The sequence below is a fragment of the Micropterus dolomieu genome, linkage group LG10, assembly GCF_021292245.1.
Source record: "Micropterus dolomieu isolate WLL.071019.BEF.003 ecotype Adirondacks linkage group LG10, ASM2129224v1, whole genome shotgun sequence".
NCBI classification, from domain to species: domain Eukaryota; kingdom Metazoa; phylum Chordata; class Actinopteri; order Centrarchiformes; family Centrarchidae; genus Micropterus; species Micropterus dolomieu.
This window is the reverse complement of record NC_060159.1, coordinates 21,800,231-21,819,942: the sequence shown is the minus strand read 5'-3', so window position 1 is coordinate 21,819,942 and position 19,712 is coordinate 21,800,231. Positions and strand designations below refer to the sequence as shown.

Here is a 19,712-nt window from a genome sequence, read left to right as displayed (position 1 = left end):
GTTTGGCTGTACACCAGCGCCTCGGGATGTCTTTCTGTAGTAAATTACAGAATATATATATTTGTGTTCCTGTTTTGTGTAACAAGTAATGTAGCTTTAAAAAGCAGGTGATCATCCCAAGGCAGGCATGGCTAACCGGTGAGAGAATTGAGGGTAAGATCCAAGATGTCATGCATTCATACAAACATGCACACAAACACACCCACAACACCAAACTCAAGTAAAAAAGCAATGACAAAACATAATTTCAAGGGTATTTCTTCTCACTTTGCATATGGCTACATTTGGAGGGAGACATCTTGCACCTGTTCACCGCTAGTTGCTATGATGCAATACTTCTGAGCACAGATACTGAGTAAATTTTTTGAGCTGCTTTTCTGACTGATATCTCTGTGTTCAGTTTAAAGTTAGGAGGGAGCGAAATGAAATGGGGCAGGAGATTAGTAGCCTTGACATTGAAGTCTGGCACGTCAGGGAAAAGTGTTCACTTTGGTTCACATTATTTTAATAAAAATCATCCAACAAAATGTTCTGTGCTCATCCTTATATTTATGCTTAACGTGCCCCTGTTAGGAGTAAGTAATTCCAGACCATGGTTAGTAATAGTCCTCGACTATGGTTACATGAAGAGAATCGCATACTGTGGTGTGTCAAGATGGCGTTCCATTTGTTCCAAGTTGCTCACTGAATGCCTAAAAAGTTTTTCTGGCTTTCTTGGCTTCAGAGTTTTTGGTCCAATAGAACGTGCACACTACAATTTCTGGCTGAGCCTGGTGACTTCCTGTTGCACACACAAATAGCATGAAAATAATTTGAATGATTTACTGATAAATTACTGATACAGTCCTCTGTGAGGTGTATAGTTTTGTTCTAAAATCTCATGAGATTTGCTCTTATATTATATTAATAATGGACAGTATGGTGTAAATAAAACATTTGATTCAAAAAATAAAAAAGACACAGGGTGTCACATATGTGCAGGCAAAGAGCTGCAGGTTAGCCATCCCCTACCTTAGAAATTTTGTTGATGAATAAATGTTGCTAACCTAAGTTGCTGAAATTAACGCCAAAATTAGAGATTAAACAATATCCAGAGTTACTCATAGGTGTCATTTAAACTGGGGACGCTGGGGACATGTCCCCACCACTTTTGTAAAGCATAATTTGTTAAAAAAAACTTTCTGAAATATAGCTTTCAGTTAAATACCAGTCAGTAACTTTAACAACTTCTTGATACAGTTTCTTTTTGGCCAAGTTTTCCTTTCTCTCCCTCCATTAAATTCCATTATATTTTTATATTTTGAATTGAAATTGAATTGAAATGGCGTATTGTGATGTCTTGTGAGCTAAGTGTCTCTTCACACCCCTAATTTGAGCCCCTTTGTCTCCACCACTTTCCAACTACTACCTGAGAAAAAAAAAATATAAATATATATATATATATATATATATATAAATATATATAAATATAAAAAAAAATCTTTAAATATTTTTCTGGTATTAAAACTTCAAATATCTGTGCATTGTGTATGTTTCAAAACCTAATAAAAATACAGTGACCTAAAAAAAAACTTTAAACGATGTCTAAACAATGTCAGGTATAATGACCCATAATATAGTTATGGCCTCCTGGTAACTAATGCGGAGTAAACCACCAGTGGCGGAGATCACTATATATACACAGAGAGACAGACAATTTTGGCAAAATAATTATTTGTAATTTAAACAACTGTGAACACCAATAACCAATTAATTACAGAACCAAATAATATTTTAACCACTAACTTTAGGAAAACAAAATTAGTCTAAAACACACTTTACATATTCCCCCACTCTTCAAACATGGTGGAACCAGGAAGTATATTGAGCACATGAGCTCCAATGCAAACCCATTTGTTTGACCACAATAAAGCTGGTGAGGAACACAGTAAGGAGCAGTGCTTAGCAGAGCAAATCATATATCATTAACCAAAGGTGACATAAATGTAAGGTTTGTAACTGCCGTATTAAGAAAAGACTAAAGGGTAGAGTTGTAGAAAACAGCAAGTAATGGAGTACAAAAGTTGCACTAATGAATGTTTTTAAACTGACAAAAAGTTGATGTGAATGAGTTATCGCGCAACTTCATGGTTTCTACACAGCATTTTAGCTTCTTTAGGCTAATTCTTTTGGTTTTATGGCTGGAAACTTTACTGATTGGCTTCACTCTTCTAATCAGCTGTTTCCAGCAGCTGGCACTGTTTGTGAAAAAGCTCCAATGAACAGACTGTTTGCTACCAGCTGGGTACCAAACTGCAGAAATGCAAAGTTAGTCACTAGCTGGTAAACTTTGTGGAACATTTCATGTAAACAATCAAGATAGTTACTGGAGACATGGCAAAAGTGTCTCCTTGCTAATATGTTTACAGCTTTTCCACTCCCCCAAAGTAACAAAAATGAATACCGGTTTAATACTGGTTGCCACCCTTCAATAAATGGAAAAAAGTGTGCACTCACAATGCTTGCCGTGTCAGCGAACAATAGACAGCCAGTATGCCTGCTTGCGGTGCTGACCCAACTGCTCATTCATGTTTCATGCACTATAGACCCCCTTCATGGCTGCAAACCTCCTGACAAATCTTTGAGTGTTGCGCAAGCATTAAAAAACACTTGAAACGTGAATTACCACACCATGAGATGGATGAGAATCTCCATCAGTGTGTAGCCGAAATGTCAGCTAAAAGCCTGAAGAAAAAGTCTTGTTTGCTTACACATCCTAAATTCTCATCCAACATTCAGTGCCCAAAAAAGGCCTCTGCTGGAAACTAGGCCTGCTGAGGAAAAACTGTTTTTATTTTTTTTCCAATGTCAGAAATGATGAGCTAAGACGCCAACTCAAACAGATTCTCCATGTTGTCGGTAATCAACTCAGGAGTAATGTAAAATTCTGTCGTGCATGTTACTTTGGCTGTTGGTGGGGGTTTTATATGAATGACTGTGAGTTAAACTCACCAGGACTGAACTGTCTTTGTGGGCTGAGCTGCAGAGTTTGGGTTTAACCCTCTGATGTCTGCTGTTCGGCTGTACACCAGCGCCTCGGGATGTCTTTCTGTAGTAAATTAATTTACATTTGGAGGATTTTCTAAAGATGCTGCCTTCCTGTGGAGCCAGGGAGATCAAAGTGTCTCATTCTGTGTGTTTGATGATGTTTGATGTTTGCTTTGAGTGTGAATGTTGCTGACTTCTTGCTGTCTTTTTTTTGGCGCAGCGGGAGGTGCTCTTTCCTGCCTCTACTCTCTACCCTTCCTCGCCCAAATTCAGTAAGTAGCATTTTACTTTTTTCCGGCTTTGATTTAGATTCCCTTTTGCTGACACATTCCTAATCACCTAAATGTTATCTAGCCAACAAACATTCGATGGATGATGTGGGAGAAGGAGGCCAAGTTCAATTCTAGCCCAAAGTAGCACAAAATCTTTAGTAAAATTTGGTGTCATGGCTCAGTATGAATCCAGCTTCAGAAACCTCTGAACTGACATCAGAGATATTTAGGTTCTGACTTCATATAATGATGCTGATTATCCTTGTAATCAGGCTGAATTGCTGTTTAGTTTTCATTTTCACTGAGGCTGGTAAAACAGCGTCAATAAGCACAGCACCAGACCAATTTGAATTGCAAATAAATCTAATATATGGGTGGCAATTCAGAGGTCTGGAAGCATGTTAGATGCATGTAGCAGATTCTCTTTTAATTAGGGCCCGATCATGAAACATGCAGGGTCCCTATTGAAACTGGAAAGGGATTTTTTTTTCTTTCGGCAAAGTAACCTCAATTTTGGGAGCCTAAACATACCCGAAAACTCACCAAACTTTGCACAAAATTCAGGAGTGGCAAAAATTTTCATATTTTATGGGTTTTGTGCATGGGCGTGGCAAAATGGCTCGCTAGCGGCCCCTACAGAGCAGACCCCCGGACAAAGTTTCACCTACATACACAAAATTTCTGTGGTACGTGTATCATGTCCAGACGCACAAAAAAGCCTCTTGGAGCCATTGCCTAAACACAACAGGAAGTCGGCCATTTTGGATTTAATTTTTGGCAATTTACACTCTTTGTACTATAACTCCTCCTCCTAGGGATTTTGTCCGATCAATTTCAAAGTTTTGCTGTGCACTCTAAACCCATTGACGATTAAAAGTTGTAAAAACGGTTATTACCAGTCAACCCGTTTGCCCGTGGCATGCTGTCAAAAATCTATGATTCGCCATGAAACAGGAAGTTGTTGTAACTTCAGTCTACATGCTCACATCTACACCAAATTTTACATGCATAATAAGAGTTGTGCCTTGAACACATCTATATGCCAATATTCACTCAAAGTCATAGCGCCACCTGCTGGCAACAGGAAATGACACGTTTTACGTTGTAATGTACTACTTCTAGAAAGTTGGATATATCAACTGCAGAACTGTCCCAGAAAGCCCTTAACACATTGATGAAGCCATGTTGTAAAATTTGTGAGTTTGCAGTTGACGGTGTGGAGGTGGCGTGGCGGCAAAGTTAAACTCTTCACCATGACACAGGAAGTTGTTGTAACTTGACTGTACATGCTCACATCTGTACCAAATTTTACACATTTGATAAGAGTCCCGCCCTAAACACACATACATGCCAACATTCACCCAGAGTCATAGCGCTACCTACTGGCAACAGGACGTGATCTTCAACAAAGCAGCCCCCGTGGCACGTTTTACCTACATATACGAAATTTCTGTGGCACATGGATGTACAAAAAAGCCTCTTGGAGCCATGACCCTAAACCCAACAGGAAGTCGGCCATTTTGAATTTTATGGTAATTTTTCGTGAAACGGCGTGCCCGTGGCGTGGTGTCCAAAATCGATGATTCGCCATGAAAGAGGAAGTTGTTGTAACTTCAGTGTACATGCTCACACCTGCACTAAACTTTATGGGCTTGATAACAGTCCCACCCCGAAGACATCTACACGCCAATATTAATATTTATTCTTAGCGCCAAGTGCTTTGTAGCGCCACAAAGGGGACACAGGAAGTGAGGTATAACACCTTCATGCAGCGTCCGAACCTCGTAGCAAATTTACAGTCGCACCAGCAGAGCACCAGAATCTGCAGCGCGGCTGCCTCACACCTCAACACGCTAGACGTGCGAGGTGTTTTTTTTCTCCCACCAGATTTTCAACAACTTTGCCTCAGAGTAGCTCATACTTGTTGTCTCCGTTGGTTAGTTGGGTATGAGTGGGGTTAGGGTGAGCCATTCACAGGCAGAGTAGGGGGCTAGGGGACTTGACATAAAAAGGTGGTGTCTGTCAGGTGAGAGTTGTCAAATCTGGTGGAAAAGAAAATAACGGATTTGAAGCCCTATCAGTTCTTCCATAATGCTGACAGACAATTTGTTTGATATAAGTTTAAAAAAAAACATGTTGTGTTGTAAGTATATATATTTTTTGCCTACCTTGTGCTTACCTTTTCCTTTGTAATGCTGGCCATTTTCCTGATGATCTGGAAGAATAGGAACATTGCTTTTTTTCACTTCAATAAGTGCCGATACTCCATTTTTCACCCGTAACTGATTAGCTGAACTAGTGTTCCCAAAATTTGAAAGCACTTTGTAACAGGAATACATCTATGCTCATTATGTTTCTTCATTTTCAAATAGCCCTAGCTTAAAAATAAATCATGCTACACATATTTAAAGGGTTGAAACAAGCTGTCATGTCAATATCAAATAAATGTTAAAATATCACTTGAAATTGCACAATTGAAAGGCTAGGGTCGCCCATGAAGCATAATGACTGTTTAGCATCATCAGCATCATGCCTCGTTCTTAAACTGACTGACTGAAAGCTGTAAAGCACGTAAAATCAAATAAACAATTCCTGAAAAATGTACAATGCAAAGATAACACTTTTCTCCTAGCAGCAGTGATGTTTTGACAGGTCCCTACACCCACTCGGGCTGTGTGTGCAAACACAGCTATTGTTAATCTCATTTGGGTAAATGTCCCCGGGGCACACACAAAGCAGAACCTCTTCACCTTTAACCTCCTCATCTCTCCCTACCATTTCACTCATTTGAAGAGGCTAATCAGTTTAAATAATTTGACACAGATAATAATTTGGGGCAATATAGTATGTGAATGTAACCTCCATGTGCCAATAATATAATTTAGATATTTTCCTTATGTTGTATCCATGTGGATTTAAGACCAATTTCATTGCTACATTAACCCGTTTAGTTGAATATATAAAATGCAAACACTTTTGCTGCTGCAAATTAGTAGTATATCAACATTATCAACATTTTAAATTAAATTCAACGTATTTAGTCCAGTAAAAAAATGTTAATTCATAAATGTATACATAAGTACAAATCATGAAATATAAGGATGAATTCTAAACATAGTTTTCTTACTCCCATAAGCAACCCAGTAACGTACAGAGGCCAAAACTGTCATGTAGCTATTTATATGAAAGTGTGGATTAACATGTGGCTATGTTTTTTTGATAGTTTGTGCTTTCCATAACTGGCCCATGTGGCTTCATTTGCACTTAAAGTGAACTGAATTTTCTCACTTTTTTTTCCTACAATCTGCGATCTCAGTGTTTGACAGGAAGACTGACAGCATGCTGCAGTTGCCGCAGACACGTGTTTAACATGCGCTTTGAGGCTTATAGACATTTGACGTCAGCTCTGTCGACATCTCTGAGCGGAGACGTTGGTCATGTTGTTTTAGCCTCATTATCCCACATCCAATATGTTTCAAGTCAGACGAGGGTTGGTGTGTTTACACCTCTCTGCACCATCTGAACTGATATTCAGCTGACCTCAAAGCTAACAATTGCCCATTCTGTCTTTCCCCTTTTCTCTCCCTCCTGTACCCATCCCACCCCCTGCTTCCCCCGCTCCCTTCTACCTGGGGCAAAGTCTTATGTAAAACACATTTATTTTTAATAGATTTTTTAATGAATTTTTTAGCTGCCTATTAATAATGCCATTAGTGGTGGCAGTGCGGCGTCAGACAGCAGGCCGGCCTGCTAATCCTGCCCCCCAGCCCTGGCAAACGCAACTAATCCAGGCCCCTGCTTTGGCTCCGAGTAGGCCTCACACACACTAACACACACAGAAGTATGTGCAAACACGTACTGTATGTAAAACACACTGCCACACACACACACACACGAGTGTTGGTTAATCCTCATGGCGTGTATGTGTTCAAACAGTCGCTCTGCTTCACCGTTATTTCTTTCTCTCTTTTTCACACGCCCCCCTCCTCCTCTTCTGCACTCATTCACCAGCCCCCCCCCCTTTAATCCCTCTGTCGCTCCTTCTCTCTTCCCTCCCTCATTCATGTCTTTCCTTTTCCTCCCACCTTATTTCTCTCTCGTCCCTCTTTCGAGCGCTCCCCTCCTCTTCCATCTTGACCTCCTCCCTCATTTTTTTTCTCTTCGTCTTCGCCTCCCTCCTCAACCGCCTTTCTTCTACTTCTCCCTTGGGCACCCAGCAGGCCTGGCCTTGGTGCTCGACTCCTCACGGAGGCTCCTTACCTGGGGGCCCTGAATGTGTGCACACAAACACACACCCACACACACATCTGTGGATGCTACAAAAAGTCAGTGCAGAGCAGGGAAATGGTGAGCCGCTTAAAGCCTTAATAGAATTTGAGCCTGGCTCAGAGTGCTGGAGAAAAGGTGTTAATTACTGCTGGTTTTAATGCTAATTAAATGTTTCAATTAATGGTGTGTTTGTTGCCAAAATGTGTCAGTAATTGACGAACGGGAATAAGGTGTTTGAAGGCATGAAAGAAAGAGACAAAGAGAAAGAGAGAGAGAGCTCTACCTGCTATGTGCCAGAGCCTGGAGCAGTGCAGCATGGGAAATTTCATTCATGAGGTGGGGGGGAAGCTGGAACAGATTCAGCACAGCTGTTTTCCATAAAATCGTTCATGGCCTCCCATCAAATGTACTGTTTTTGTCTGGGCTGTGCTGCTGGACTATTGGTGTAAACAATATACCGGACTGAGACAAGGCTTGGTCTTTGACAGAACAACAATATGAACAGACAAAGAGCATACTAGTAATAACTTCCAAGTTTATTAAGTTTAAATTTGAGGAAGATAAAAATCTCTTGACCAAATATGACTGTAAAAGAAACAAATCAAGATGTTTGACTTTTTGCTGGAGGGTAGATTAATCTAAGCTGTTTATTATAAACTGATTTTATGCCCCCATACACCTGGATGTTGCTTTTCTACAGAGCCCCCGAAGTCCGGAAGGTGATATTTTTATTTATCATGTGATAATTATCTTCTGCGCACATGATAGCCTGTTTACACACGACAAATAACTTATGTGTACAAGATAAAAAATATACAGTCTTTCCTGTTTCCTGTTGCAAGACGACACTGTAGTTTATAGCAAATGACGGTTTTGGGTAAGAGAAAGTGAAAAAATGGTGAGAAAAGGCAAATGCTGCTGATAATGCATGCAAGTCCCTTTTAAGTAAGTTATAAAACAATATGGTTAAACTGTTAAGTGTGTGAGCTGAAAATTGAAACTCTGAGTTGAATTTTTGTGCCAATAATGAGCCCAAGAGATGTTACATTCTCATTGTAAGGGGAATGACCGTAGTGCCATGTAGTCACTATGATATTGTTAATAATATCCCTTAATTAAACATTACTGTAGTCCACTAATTAAAGTTCCTGAATTACCACAGAAACCACTAAGAGAGCACATGACTCCCACCAGACTGCAAAATCCTATTTTATTTTGGTAAAAAGTTTTATTTAAGAAATGGACATTGATGCAGACACCACTGGTAATGATGATGCCATTAATGCAGTGTTTTGCATTTTGGAGACGCTCACTGTTGGACTCAAAGAAATTGCCCGAGCTGCATTAATAGAATGTCCTTATTGCTGTTCAGATGGAAAAATAGAAGACAACAGAGAACAGGGATATGAGAAGAGCATCCTCCACAAGTCAGAGAGGTGATTTGCATCAGCATCAAAAGATCATCGGGGAATCTTGTAATCAGTGAATAAAATTTTGAGATGTCCTGCAACCAAACAGTCAGGAAAAAACGCCCCCTGTAAAGGTAAAAACTGGCCGTAAGCGCAGATGTTCTCTGCTGTTAAACAGACAGGTGACTCACCTTGTCTTTTACAGCTAAATGTGAAATAATTAGTTTTCCATGGAGTGTTTAAGAGCCCTCTGATGCTCTAAATGCTGTCTTAGAGGCTTTTCCACCATGTGAGTTCTGACTTGACAAGTCAAAATTTAAGAAACCTAATATCAGTTATTGGCCACAGCTGTCTAAAGTAACTGATATCTGCGTCGACTTTAAAAACAAACTGAACTTTTCTCACAATGACGTGACTTCAGCTCTCTATCACCACTCTACACAGTCCATAAGAAAGATGTAATGCTAATAAAAACCATGTATGGTTTCTTGTCTTTGTGGAGCAGGCTGGTGTTCATCTTCATGTTGTCAGTGTGGAGACCACAGGTGTGTGTGTGTGTGCGCTGCTGCCCTAGGTGATACACTGCAGACACAGACAGTCCATCATGCTGAATTATAACCTCACTGAGGAGCCAGTGACGCACTCACAACTGCTTTGTGTTCACTTTACACACTCCCTGTGTGTAAGTGTGTGGGTGTTTTTGCTTGTGCATACTCTTCTTTACATATATGTATGTGTGTGTGAGTGTGTCACACTTGCTGCACATTGATATGAATTCTATCTGACTTGGTATGCAAATCAAAAGTCTCTAGGTTGGGTAGGCTAATAGCCCAGTGGCTCTTTGGGCAGCGAGTGTGTGTGTGTACAAGTTTTTGCACTGATGCGTGTGTGTGTGTGTCCTAAGGCTTTCGGGATAAGGATGTGAATTTCCAGATCAGCGTTTCGGTGCTGAAGCCCGTAGGCTCCTGTCAATCCTGCTGAGACGTGCACGCGCGCACACATACTGAAACACACATCTCTCTCTGTGTTTCTGGCTCAGATTAGCATAATTAAGTCATTTGTTGTGGTTGGGGCTGATAAAATCATTGAATTATTCAATACCAACAATATCGCAGGATAGATAAATCTGTATGCGCATTTGTGTGTAAATGTTTGTTTGCCTGTGTGTGCAGGTGGCACTATGCACCCCGACACCACCTCTCCATCACCCACAATGCACTGCACTTCTGGCAATGATCCGGCGGGCCTAATCAATTGCTCCTCCAGCCAGCATCACAACAATCCAACACAATTGCACACATTCCACACACACCCATTTATGTGTTTGGTGGCAACATTGCAGATCACATGCAGTGACTTTAAAAGACTTCCAAAAAGGAGAATTATGCTTGGATCATATTTGTTTCCATATTTATGCTCACTGTTCCTTTACTGTATTTGAAAACAAAGAAATGAGCATCGCTTTGAGTTGCTGCAACGAATTAGCGTCAGCATCTTCTGCATGTCTGAAAGCAGACAGAAAGTTATTTTACTGAACACTGACAGCAAAACAAAATGAATTGTGGGGAAGACGAAGGAGGAGGGGGGTGGTGGTGAAAGTACTTTGAAGTACAGCAGTTGTACGCCAAGGACAATAGGAAGAGTTTGATGAGTGCCGAGAATTGCTGTAATTGTGGGAGTGCAGGGTGTTACAGTGAAAATGAAACAATGTTCGTAAAGTGAAATTACAGCTCGGTACAGAGGAGGTGTGGGCTTTGTGTACACGTCTTCTGGGAACAGATTGAACTGTACAGCGCTCTGAGCTCAAGTTCAGCATTTGTTTTAAAATTGTTCTCATCATCTTCCTGTTTATTCATCAGGTTTAGGTGATATGATTGCTGCTGTTTAAAAATTGAGATTCTCCAGGTTTGTGTTTTTAGTTTACAATGCAAATACCAGGTGATGTTCAGTGGGTATAACATTAACCACAAGTGATGAGAGCAGTGACTTTTCTTCCCATATTAGATTTTGGTGATCTGATATACGTATATGAATGCTTCTGCCCAATGACTACAGAAATTGGATGTTGTGTATCATTGTGCATTGCCTTTTTTCACTGGCTGTAATTATAAGACACATCATTGTACCCTTTACTATAAAGCTAAATAGCCCTCTCTCTGTGCAAGAAGGTATATTCATTGGCTGTGTTTTATCTATAAAGCACTTCTTGGACTAGCTCGTACCTATTTGAGTATCTTTTTAACAAGTACTCAAGGCCATTATGGGTTATGTTCAAAGGACGTCCTACACTTGTTGGTCCCCCGTGTCCAAACAGAATTAGGTAGAAAAGCCTTCATGTTTGCTGCACCTACTGCTTGGAACGTTCTTCAGAACTTGTTGAAATTGACAGCCTTTATTTCTTATAGACAGTTTGTTTCAACTCTGAAGGATATGGAACAGGTGAACATTGGTCATTGTCGCTGTTTATAAAGTTGTATTCTGCCTTATTCAACACAGAGGCTTGTTACTTATGTATGTATGATTGATGTTTTTTATATGTTGGAAAACTTGTCCTTTATGTTCTTTTATGTTGCGTCTTGGCCAGGTCTCTCTTGCAAAAGAGATTTTAATCTCAATGAGACTCAACCTGGTTAAATGAAGGTTAAATAAAAAAAAATAATAAAAAAAATATATCTAATGTAATTAAATGTTTGGTTCCATTATGAGGTCAGTTAATCAATCAGAGAGCCAACATGTCAAGATGACATGGGGTAAACCAAACAAAACCATGCATGGGGTGACAATAACACAGGACGGCATACAGCACTTTGAAGTTAGAGGAAGCATATTAAAAAAAAAGCTACTGATGGTAGTATCACCTCTATATCCTGTATGTAGTGCCGTACAGAGGATATGCTAATGCTTCTCAGGTGATGCCAACATGTACAACAAAAATCTTTTTTGACTTTCTTTCAGAGTGTTAGATTACATCTGAGCCAGGGTAGCCGTTAAACCCCTGGTTCTAGTCTTTATGCTAAGCTAACTACCTCCTGTACAGCTCCACTCTGTACTGTCTTATGTGGCTCTGGAGGAGCTTTGTAAAATCTGTAAAATAAAAAATTGTTAGGGTTATCTCAGCTTGGAATTTTGGAGACTAAAAATGCATAAAAGAAAGCATGCAATACAAACTGGGGACATGGAAAAAGATTTGAAAGATGTGAGCGTTTCAGGAAGGGAGGGTGTAATGACATGTTGCTATTTAACTGCATTTTGGACAACATGGGATCCAGTGTTTTTTGGAGCTTGATTTAACATTATGGGGAACCTGCCAAGATCTTAATTTTGGGAATATACTTCTGCTGGCAATATACATGGTGTAAAATGTGAAACTTTTGTAACAGCACATTTTTTTTGTTTGTGTGAAACATCTTTCATTTGTATTGGATTCAACTCACTCAACTGCACCCTTTTGGTGCAACATGGCATTTTTGAATGAAACTGAATAAAACCCCTAATCTTTCCCAAAAGTTAACCCCCAAAAAACCGATCAAAAAGTTGATGCAGCATTTTTAATATGCTTGCTTTTCTCTTGCTAATATAAATATCACTATTTGTATTTTGACATATTTTCTTTCTTAACAGATCTCTCTTTTATAGTTTATATATTTCCATTGTTTTTTTTATTCCTGATCCCGGCTCCTTCCTTGAAACTGAGCTAAGATTGAGCACTCTGGCAGAGAGGTAAATAAGGAGGGTGATTAAGGGGAATGAAGCGGGAGCCCTCGTTATGTTTACGTCTTCTTTCTTTCTAATCAACATTAGTTCAGAGTCATTATTCCTCTGAAGCAATTGAAGCCTCCACACACTCATAACCTCGTCCATTACTCTCTGCCGCCAAGCAGGAGGGAAGAGACCAGAGGAGGAGATGGAGAGAAAAAGAGAGGGTAAGGATGAGAGGGGGAGAGAGAAAGGATGGTAGTTTTAGGGCAAAATACAGTTTTTCTCAGTCGCTTTGGTGCATTTCTCAGATCCGAATTGAAATTCTCAAAACTAATTGTTCAACCTCCACATCATCTTGTCACCTGTTTACATCATAAAAGCACTTTCTCATTGTTTTAAACAAATTGCAAATGACTTGACACATTGATGCAAATGATTATGTACAATTGTCTGCTGTTTCCTACATTATCAATTGCTTATGTCCTGCTGATCACAATGAATTATACCAGTCTCTGTTAAACAATCTTACCCCCCAAAACATCTAGGCATAAGTTCATTGCATTAGTCACTGCATGCAAAATGTTAAAATACTTTATTCATGTCCTTTGCCTACAAGTATATAGTTAAACGATATGTTGTTTCTTAAGGACCATAAACAAAGTAAGAATAGACCACAACAACATCACAATAGCAACACTCATACCAATACTCAATACCAGTAAACAGTAACAATACACAGTGAGCAGTAATATATATAGATAGACATTCTATACATGTCTATTAGAATTTTTTTGTAAATGTGTAAACCTGAATTGATGAAGATATCTGTTGTGATGTGGAAGAGAATCTGGGATACAAAAGACCGGAACGTCAGCCAAAGGGGTGTATCCCATGCAACAGTCCTGTCTCTTTCTTTTCTTCTTACAATGACATTCTCTATCAACAAATTACAGTACGAACAGTAAAAGCATAGCTGTGATTCCTGTCCTCTCTCCTGCAATGTATAACTTTGTACTGGTGAAAGTGATATATGCCATACAAAAAAAGTGCAGCCTTGTGCATTTTCAATCATTGTCATCAAAATCTTAGCCAAAATGTACATCAGAAAATACTTACAGAGTACACTGTTATATTGACAAGATGGCTAAACATTTTGACTTGCTTGTTCATAAACAAGACACAAGGACTTGTCGTTCTGATGGCACTGACATGTTCAATGACATAAAAATTTGCTTTTGAGAGATAGACTAAGGATTTTGAGCAAGTTATGGGCTTTTGCAGGTAAACCACTGTGTTGTGCCGCTTGTACTACCTGTTTTGAGAAATGCACTTACTGTTTTGCAAATGTTAAGGATGATTCGAGAAATGCACCAAAGCGAACATCGTTTGTCACTGCCTTCCAAAACTGTTACTAATGACGTCACTGTTTTGTGTTTGGCCAATGCCATTCGGTTTACCCGAACCTATCAATATTTTTCTGAGTATGGACAGTGGTTCAAGTGGAAAAAAATAGGTTGTGTGTGTGTGTGTGTGTGTGTGTGTGTGTGTGTGTATATACACGTGTGTCTGTGTGTGTGTGTGTATACACGTGTGTGTGTGTGTGTGTGTGTATACACACGTGTGTGTTTATATACGTCTGTGTGTGTGTATATACGTGTGTGTGTGTATGTGTATGTATGTGTGCATGAGGTTTGTTTTGGCTTGACAGCAACTTTAAAACTGTTTTGATTCACACTCACTGCTTTTGTAAAGTACCAGATATTTCCCCTTAGGAGTTAGTGGAGGACAAAAATAGAGCTTAAAGAGACTTAAAACTGTCAAGTGGCCAAAATACATGACTGAGAATGAATGATAATGTTTATCTGATGGATGTGTAAATAGGACACTGTTTGCTAACTCACAAGGAGATGTATCAGTATTTACAGCTAGTTGCACTGGCTCAGTTAATGCACATTTAAAGTTTGGTTGGGTACCATGCAAGGTTAGGGAAGGTTTGCAGTGATGGTTAAAGAAACCAATCTTGACTTTTGGTAGGAAATGGGAAACATACTGTATCAAAATCACAGACATTGTTGTCCCGTCCATTTATCTCAACTTAGCCTAAAGGTGGTTTTGCAGTGGTGTATTACACTACTTCTGTTTTTGCTCCTGTTATCATTTACAGGGCAATGTGTAAGCATAAATCAATTTAAGCACATGACTGATGCTATAATTTTTCTTGTCAAAGCGATCTCCTTTATTGTAAAATGATCTAAACAGCTGTCCCTGTAAACACAAAGATTTTTAATATGAAAAAAACTGAACACATCAAGACGATGCTCTGACAGTCGGACAAGAGGTGAAGTCGGAAGTTTATGCTCACCTGGAGCTGTGTTTGATCCTGTGAGAGGAAGTAAGAGACAGAGAGAAGGGGGAGAGGTGAATGACAGAGGGGTAGAAGCAGGGCGAATAATGTTATGGAGAAAGAGAAAAATATGGACACAGAGCAGAAAGGAGAAAAGAGGTGCATGATGAAAAAGTTGAGAATTAGACACCCTCCTTTGTGTGAAATCTGGAGGTTAAGAACGGCAAAATGTATTTTAGTTGAATTTAGGAATAGGCGCAGGTGCTGGAGCATCCAATCTATTTGTTTATCTTTATACAGTATCCATGTGTTGATCTGATTTTCATCTGAGAGTTTCAACTTCACTGAATTTGAAATCTGAATATCATATCACAGTGCAAATCACATGGAATCAGCCATCCAATCAGAGCAGCTGGCTAATGGTTGGAGGTGGTATTGCAGGCGCGCGGACGCGCGCGCGCGCACACACACACACACACACACACACGGATACATGGAAAAATAAAACACTGTTGTGAGCTGCCACTTTAAGGAAACAGTAAAGTAAAAAAAAAAACTTTAGCAGCAAAAACTAATAATTGCAAAGCAGCCAATTAAATTGTGCGGGAGAGATGAAACCGCTCATATTTCCCCTGGTAATTTCATGCTCTAAACTCGCTTCCGTGCGCACATAAAAAGAGGAGAGAAAATATAATTTCAGAAGCTGACAGAACTCATTGTTCGTGGAATTTTAAATTCAAAAAAGTTAATAAAGGCGAGTGCGAGATGAAGGGAATTTGCATTTCTCAGATTAACAGCATGTAGAGCAGCGGCGGCGCGCGCAGCCTCGGGTCATCATTTAAGAAACCTTTGCATATTTTATTTAAGAGTGGCCCGGTTTGGAGCGTAATAAGACAGACAGATAATGATTAGAAGGTCGGGCCTGCAGGGCACAGCCGGGCTGGGCGCTGTAACGCTCTAATACCCAACACACACACACACACACAGAGAAACACACAGAAAGCGCAGCACAGCCTGTGCCGGCTCCTCTAATTGGCTGCTGATGGTTTATGAAATGTTTTCCAAAGGTTTTATTGTTGTTGTTGTTGTTGCTTTTATTGCTTTCATTATTTTAATGGAGGGTTCTGCTCGTGAGCATTGGTTTAGCTCAAAGCCACCTGGTTCTGCTAACATGCTCCTTTTTTAATCAACGCAAAAAACCCAAACCCGTCTGGAGCTGTTGTGTAATGGCTACATGCTAATAACAGTCATAATGTGTGTACCAGAAATGTTTACTGGTAAGATGGGAAACACCTCTGAAGCCACATTCAAAGCATGTGAAACTGAGAGTCTCCTTTTTGAACACAATCATTAAATTATTTCACACACCATGAGGATAAGTGACACTGAAACTCTTTCATGTAATTAAAAGTTTTATTTAAGTCCCATCAATGTATTTATTGGTAAAAGAAAAGCTCCTTACATTTTGTACTAGAGATAAAGTAAAAAAAATAAATAATTTTTATTTGGGGAGTGTTTACGATTGGCGCACACTATGGGAAATGTAGATAATAATGAGATAATAATGTGACTTGGAGTGAAACTGCCATACTTTCTGAACAACCAATTAAAATATCTTCAGTGTTATAAAATGTATGCTTTTGTAAATAGATGGCCTCTTTCTTGTCTCATATATATCCAGAACCTGTTTCGGTGGATAGATCAGGAGAAGTTTCACATTTTCAGACCAGCTCCCACATCTTTTCAGTTTTCAGGATGTGAAGCAAAGGCCAGTGACATAAGTGATCCACTTGTCAAAGCAAGTTTGAGGTAAGTTTATGTTGTCTAAATGATGAAGACAGTTGACAATCATCATGAATTTCCTACTTGGAATTTCATCTGTCTCAATCAGATGTATCTGCAGCTTAGCCAGGCACACAAACACACACAGACATGAGAGTGGAAAATATTCTGTGTTGTTGTAGCTAATCACTGATTACACTTGGAAAACTATATTTTTCAAATAGTAGAATAAAAGCACGGTTTACAGATGGTTTCTGACTGGTCCTTCTGAAGCCAAGAGAACTGACATGTTGGTACTTTTCAGGACCTGTTAATAACTAGGAAACCATTTACATTTGCAGCTTTTGTCCAAAGCGACTTACAATTATTTGTCAGAAAAAAAGTGAAAAGGCAAAAGATCACTGGAGTAAGGATGTCGATAGAAGTTTCAAGCACTCATTATTGCTAGGTTAGCCATTGCTTGTAAACAGAAAAGATAGCTAGGCTAAGATGCTATACAGTGCTAAGTACTATTTTTAAGAGACAGAATGTACAGACAAACAAGTGTGTAAGAAGTTTTGGGGGGAGGCAGTGGGGGTGAAGGAGGGAGGCTCTACAGAGTCAAAGTGAATATGAACAAGGAATGGATGAGGGGGAGTCAAATACAGGAGAACTTTGGTAGATTGAATGCAAGACTTGCTGTGGAATTCTGTATACGTTGCAAAACATAAACCGAAACAAAATCTTCTCATATTACTTTGATATCAAAGTCAGATCCGATTAAAAGAAGTGAAATCAACAACCGAGACCAAACAATCCCTAACTTTAACTGCCAGGCATGTTGATTCTTTTACATTTCAAATTCTTCAAACAATAGATTTTCTCTTGGTTAGTTAAATGTCTGAAATGTCACATTTTGCAGCATGTTTTGGTCTCAGAATCAAGACAGTAATTGTTCTGCTGTTGGCAGCTGTAGCATCTGCAGGAAAGACGATACGGAAGTCAGAGCTCTGTTGACAGTACAATAACCTCTACTGTATCTACAAAGCAGCATCGTCAATTAAGAATGTCACTGGTGAAGACTTGTGCTTCATAGGTGCAACAGAACCACAGTAATGATCTTTTTTCTATTGTACTCTCTATCTGGAGTCGTGAATCAATGCATCTTTTTGATCTCGCTCACTCCCATGTATACAACAGAAGAGTGTGTGTGTGTGTGTGTTTCCCCGAGGGTGTCTGTTTAATGATAGTATCTCACAGGCGCCTCCATGGGTTTGAGGCCTTATTATCAGAGCAGGTAAAGTAATTTCTCAGTTAGCCCAATGTTCCACACTAATTCCTCCTCTATATGTGTGTCCATGTGTGTATACGAGTATGTGTGTGTTTTTGTGAGTGCACACATCAAAGCAGTACAGAGAGATGAGCCAGATAGTATTTCTCTGATTAATTTAGTCATTTGGGATACTCTGTTAACTGGATTACACTCAGATGTGTTGATATGGCCACATGGCCCTGGGTGTTCGTGTTCGTGCACATGGACACATGCATGCATTTAACAATTATGAAGCTCTGTGATTCATTCCACTTGTGAGGTCCAGAAATCCAACATATGATAAGACACTGACTGGTGAGGGAGGGAGCTGCTTTAAAGTCACAGTGAGTGGTTCTGTCAACATCTTTCAAAGCAATCCATGCGTCCCAGGTAGCCTGATGATCTGAACACAGCCATTTTGTTGTACTCTCATTTAGTCTGACACTGTGTTCATGTTGTATTATCAGTAGCAACTTCAAGGAGCAAGACACAGTGAAATGAAAACTTTCCAAGTTCCAATCCTAGCTTTTAAACAATATGTTAATTTATCTCTTGGTACATGCTTAAAATGTTTCATCATTTTTGAATATATTTATATCAGATTAGCTCTTTGGTAAAATGTAAAAATGTTTTTGGTGAAACATCTGGAACTCCTCACATAAATGTATCCAATCAAATGTGATTTGGTGTGACGAGCTAACTCCACCCACTATATAAAACCACACTTTCCCCGCTAGTGTGGATAGCTAGCAGAACAATGTCATAGTAAGAGGAGTGGGTTTGGATTTCAGCTGACAAAAAACTCATTTAACCCTTATCCTCTTCCTCCTTATGTAACAACGCAGGTGATTGAGGAGTGAACTTTGGAGGTGTGTGTGGAGTTCCATATAATCGCACACTTTTCACAATCCAATCAAGTTTCAAGGATTTTTTTGAAATACCTCTGTATGTCACATTACTGAAGCTAAAGGTACTCTTTCAACAACCTGTACAGCTGAGTCTCATCTAATTAGCTATTTTTCTGTCACTGGAAAGTAAGATGATGTCTGCGTTCTTAATCCCAATCTTCAAATGCTCTGATTGGCTGACCGCTTTTCCTGCAGTGGGAAACAGTGATTAATGCTCGCTGAACAAATCCTGGACGAAGCCTGGAACCAGGCTATGTCCCAGCTAAATCAATGGATTTGGTTATCTGTGCTACCTTAGTACACACTTTTGAGTAATTAAGATTTATCCATATGTGAAGACTAACATTTTATCATAATATTTTATATTAGATCATATTGCCTATACTATACTGAACAAAATTATAAATGCAATACTTTTGTTTTTGCCCCCATTCATCATGAGCTGAATTCAAAGATCTAAGACTTACTTTGTGTACACAAAAGGCCTATTTCTTTCAAATATTGTTCACAAATCTTTGTTAGTGAGCACTTTGCCGAGATAATCCATCCACCTCACAGGTGTGGCATATCAAGATGCAGACAGCATGGGTATTGGTGTGCCTTGGGTGGGTCCGGGGGGGTCTGGAAACCAGTCAGTATCTGGTGTTGCTGTCTGCCGTCTGCCCTATACAGTGAAAACCGGGATTCATCCGTGAAGAGAACACCTCTCCA

The 19,712-nt window shown here is 39.5% G+C and overlaps 1 long non-coding RNA gene across 1 annotated transcript in view; it reads left to right on the top strand.

The window, feature by feature from the left end:
* The first annotated feature begins 3,247 nt into the window (after positions 1-3,247).
* The window catches only part of LOC123978256, a 42,409-nt gene continuing 25,944 nt past the window's right edge, over positions 3,248-19,712 (top strand). Inside the window, exon 1 of the long non-coding RNA XR_006826902.1 lies at positions 3,248-3,299. This is a non-coding gene — a long non-coding RNA (uncharacterized LOC123978256). The remainder of the gene's footprint in view (positions 3,300-19,712) is intronic.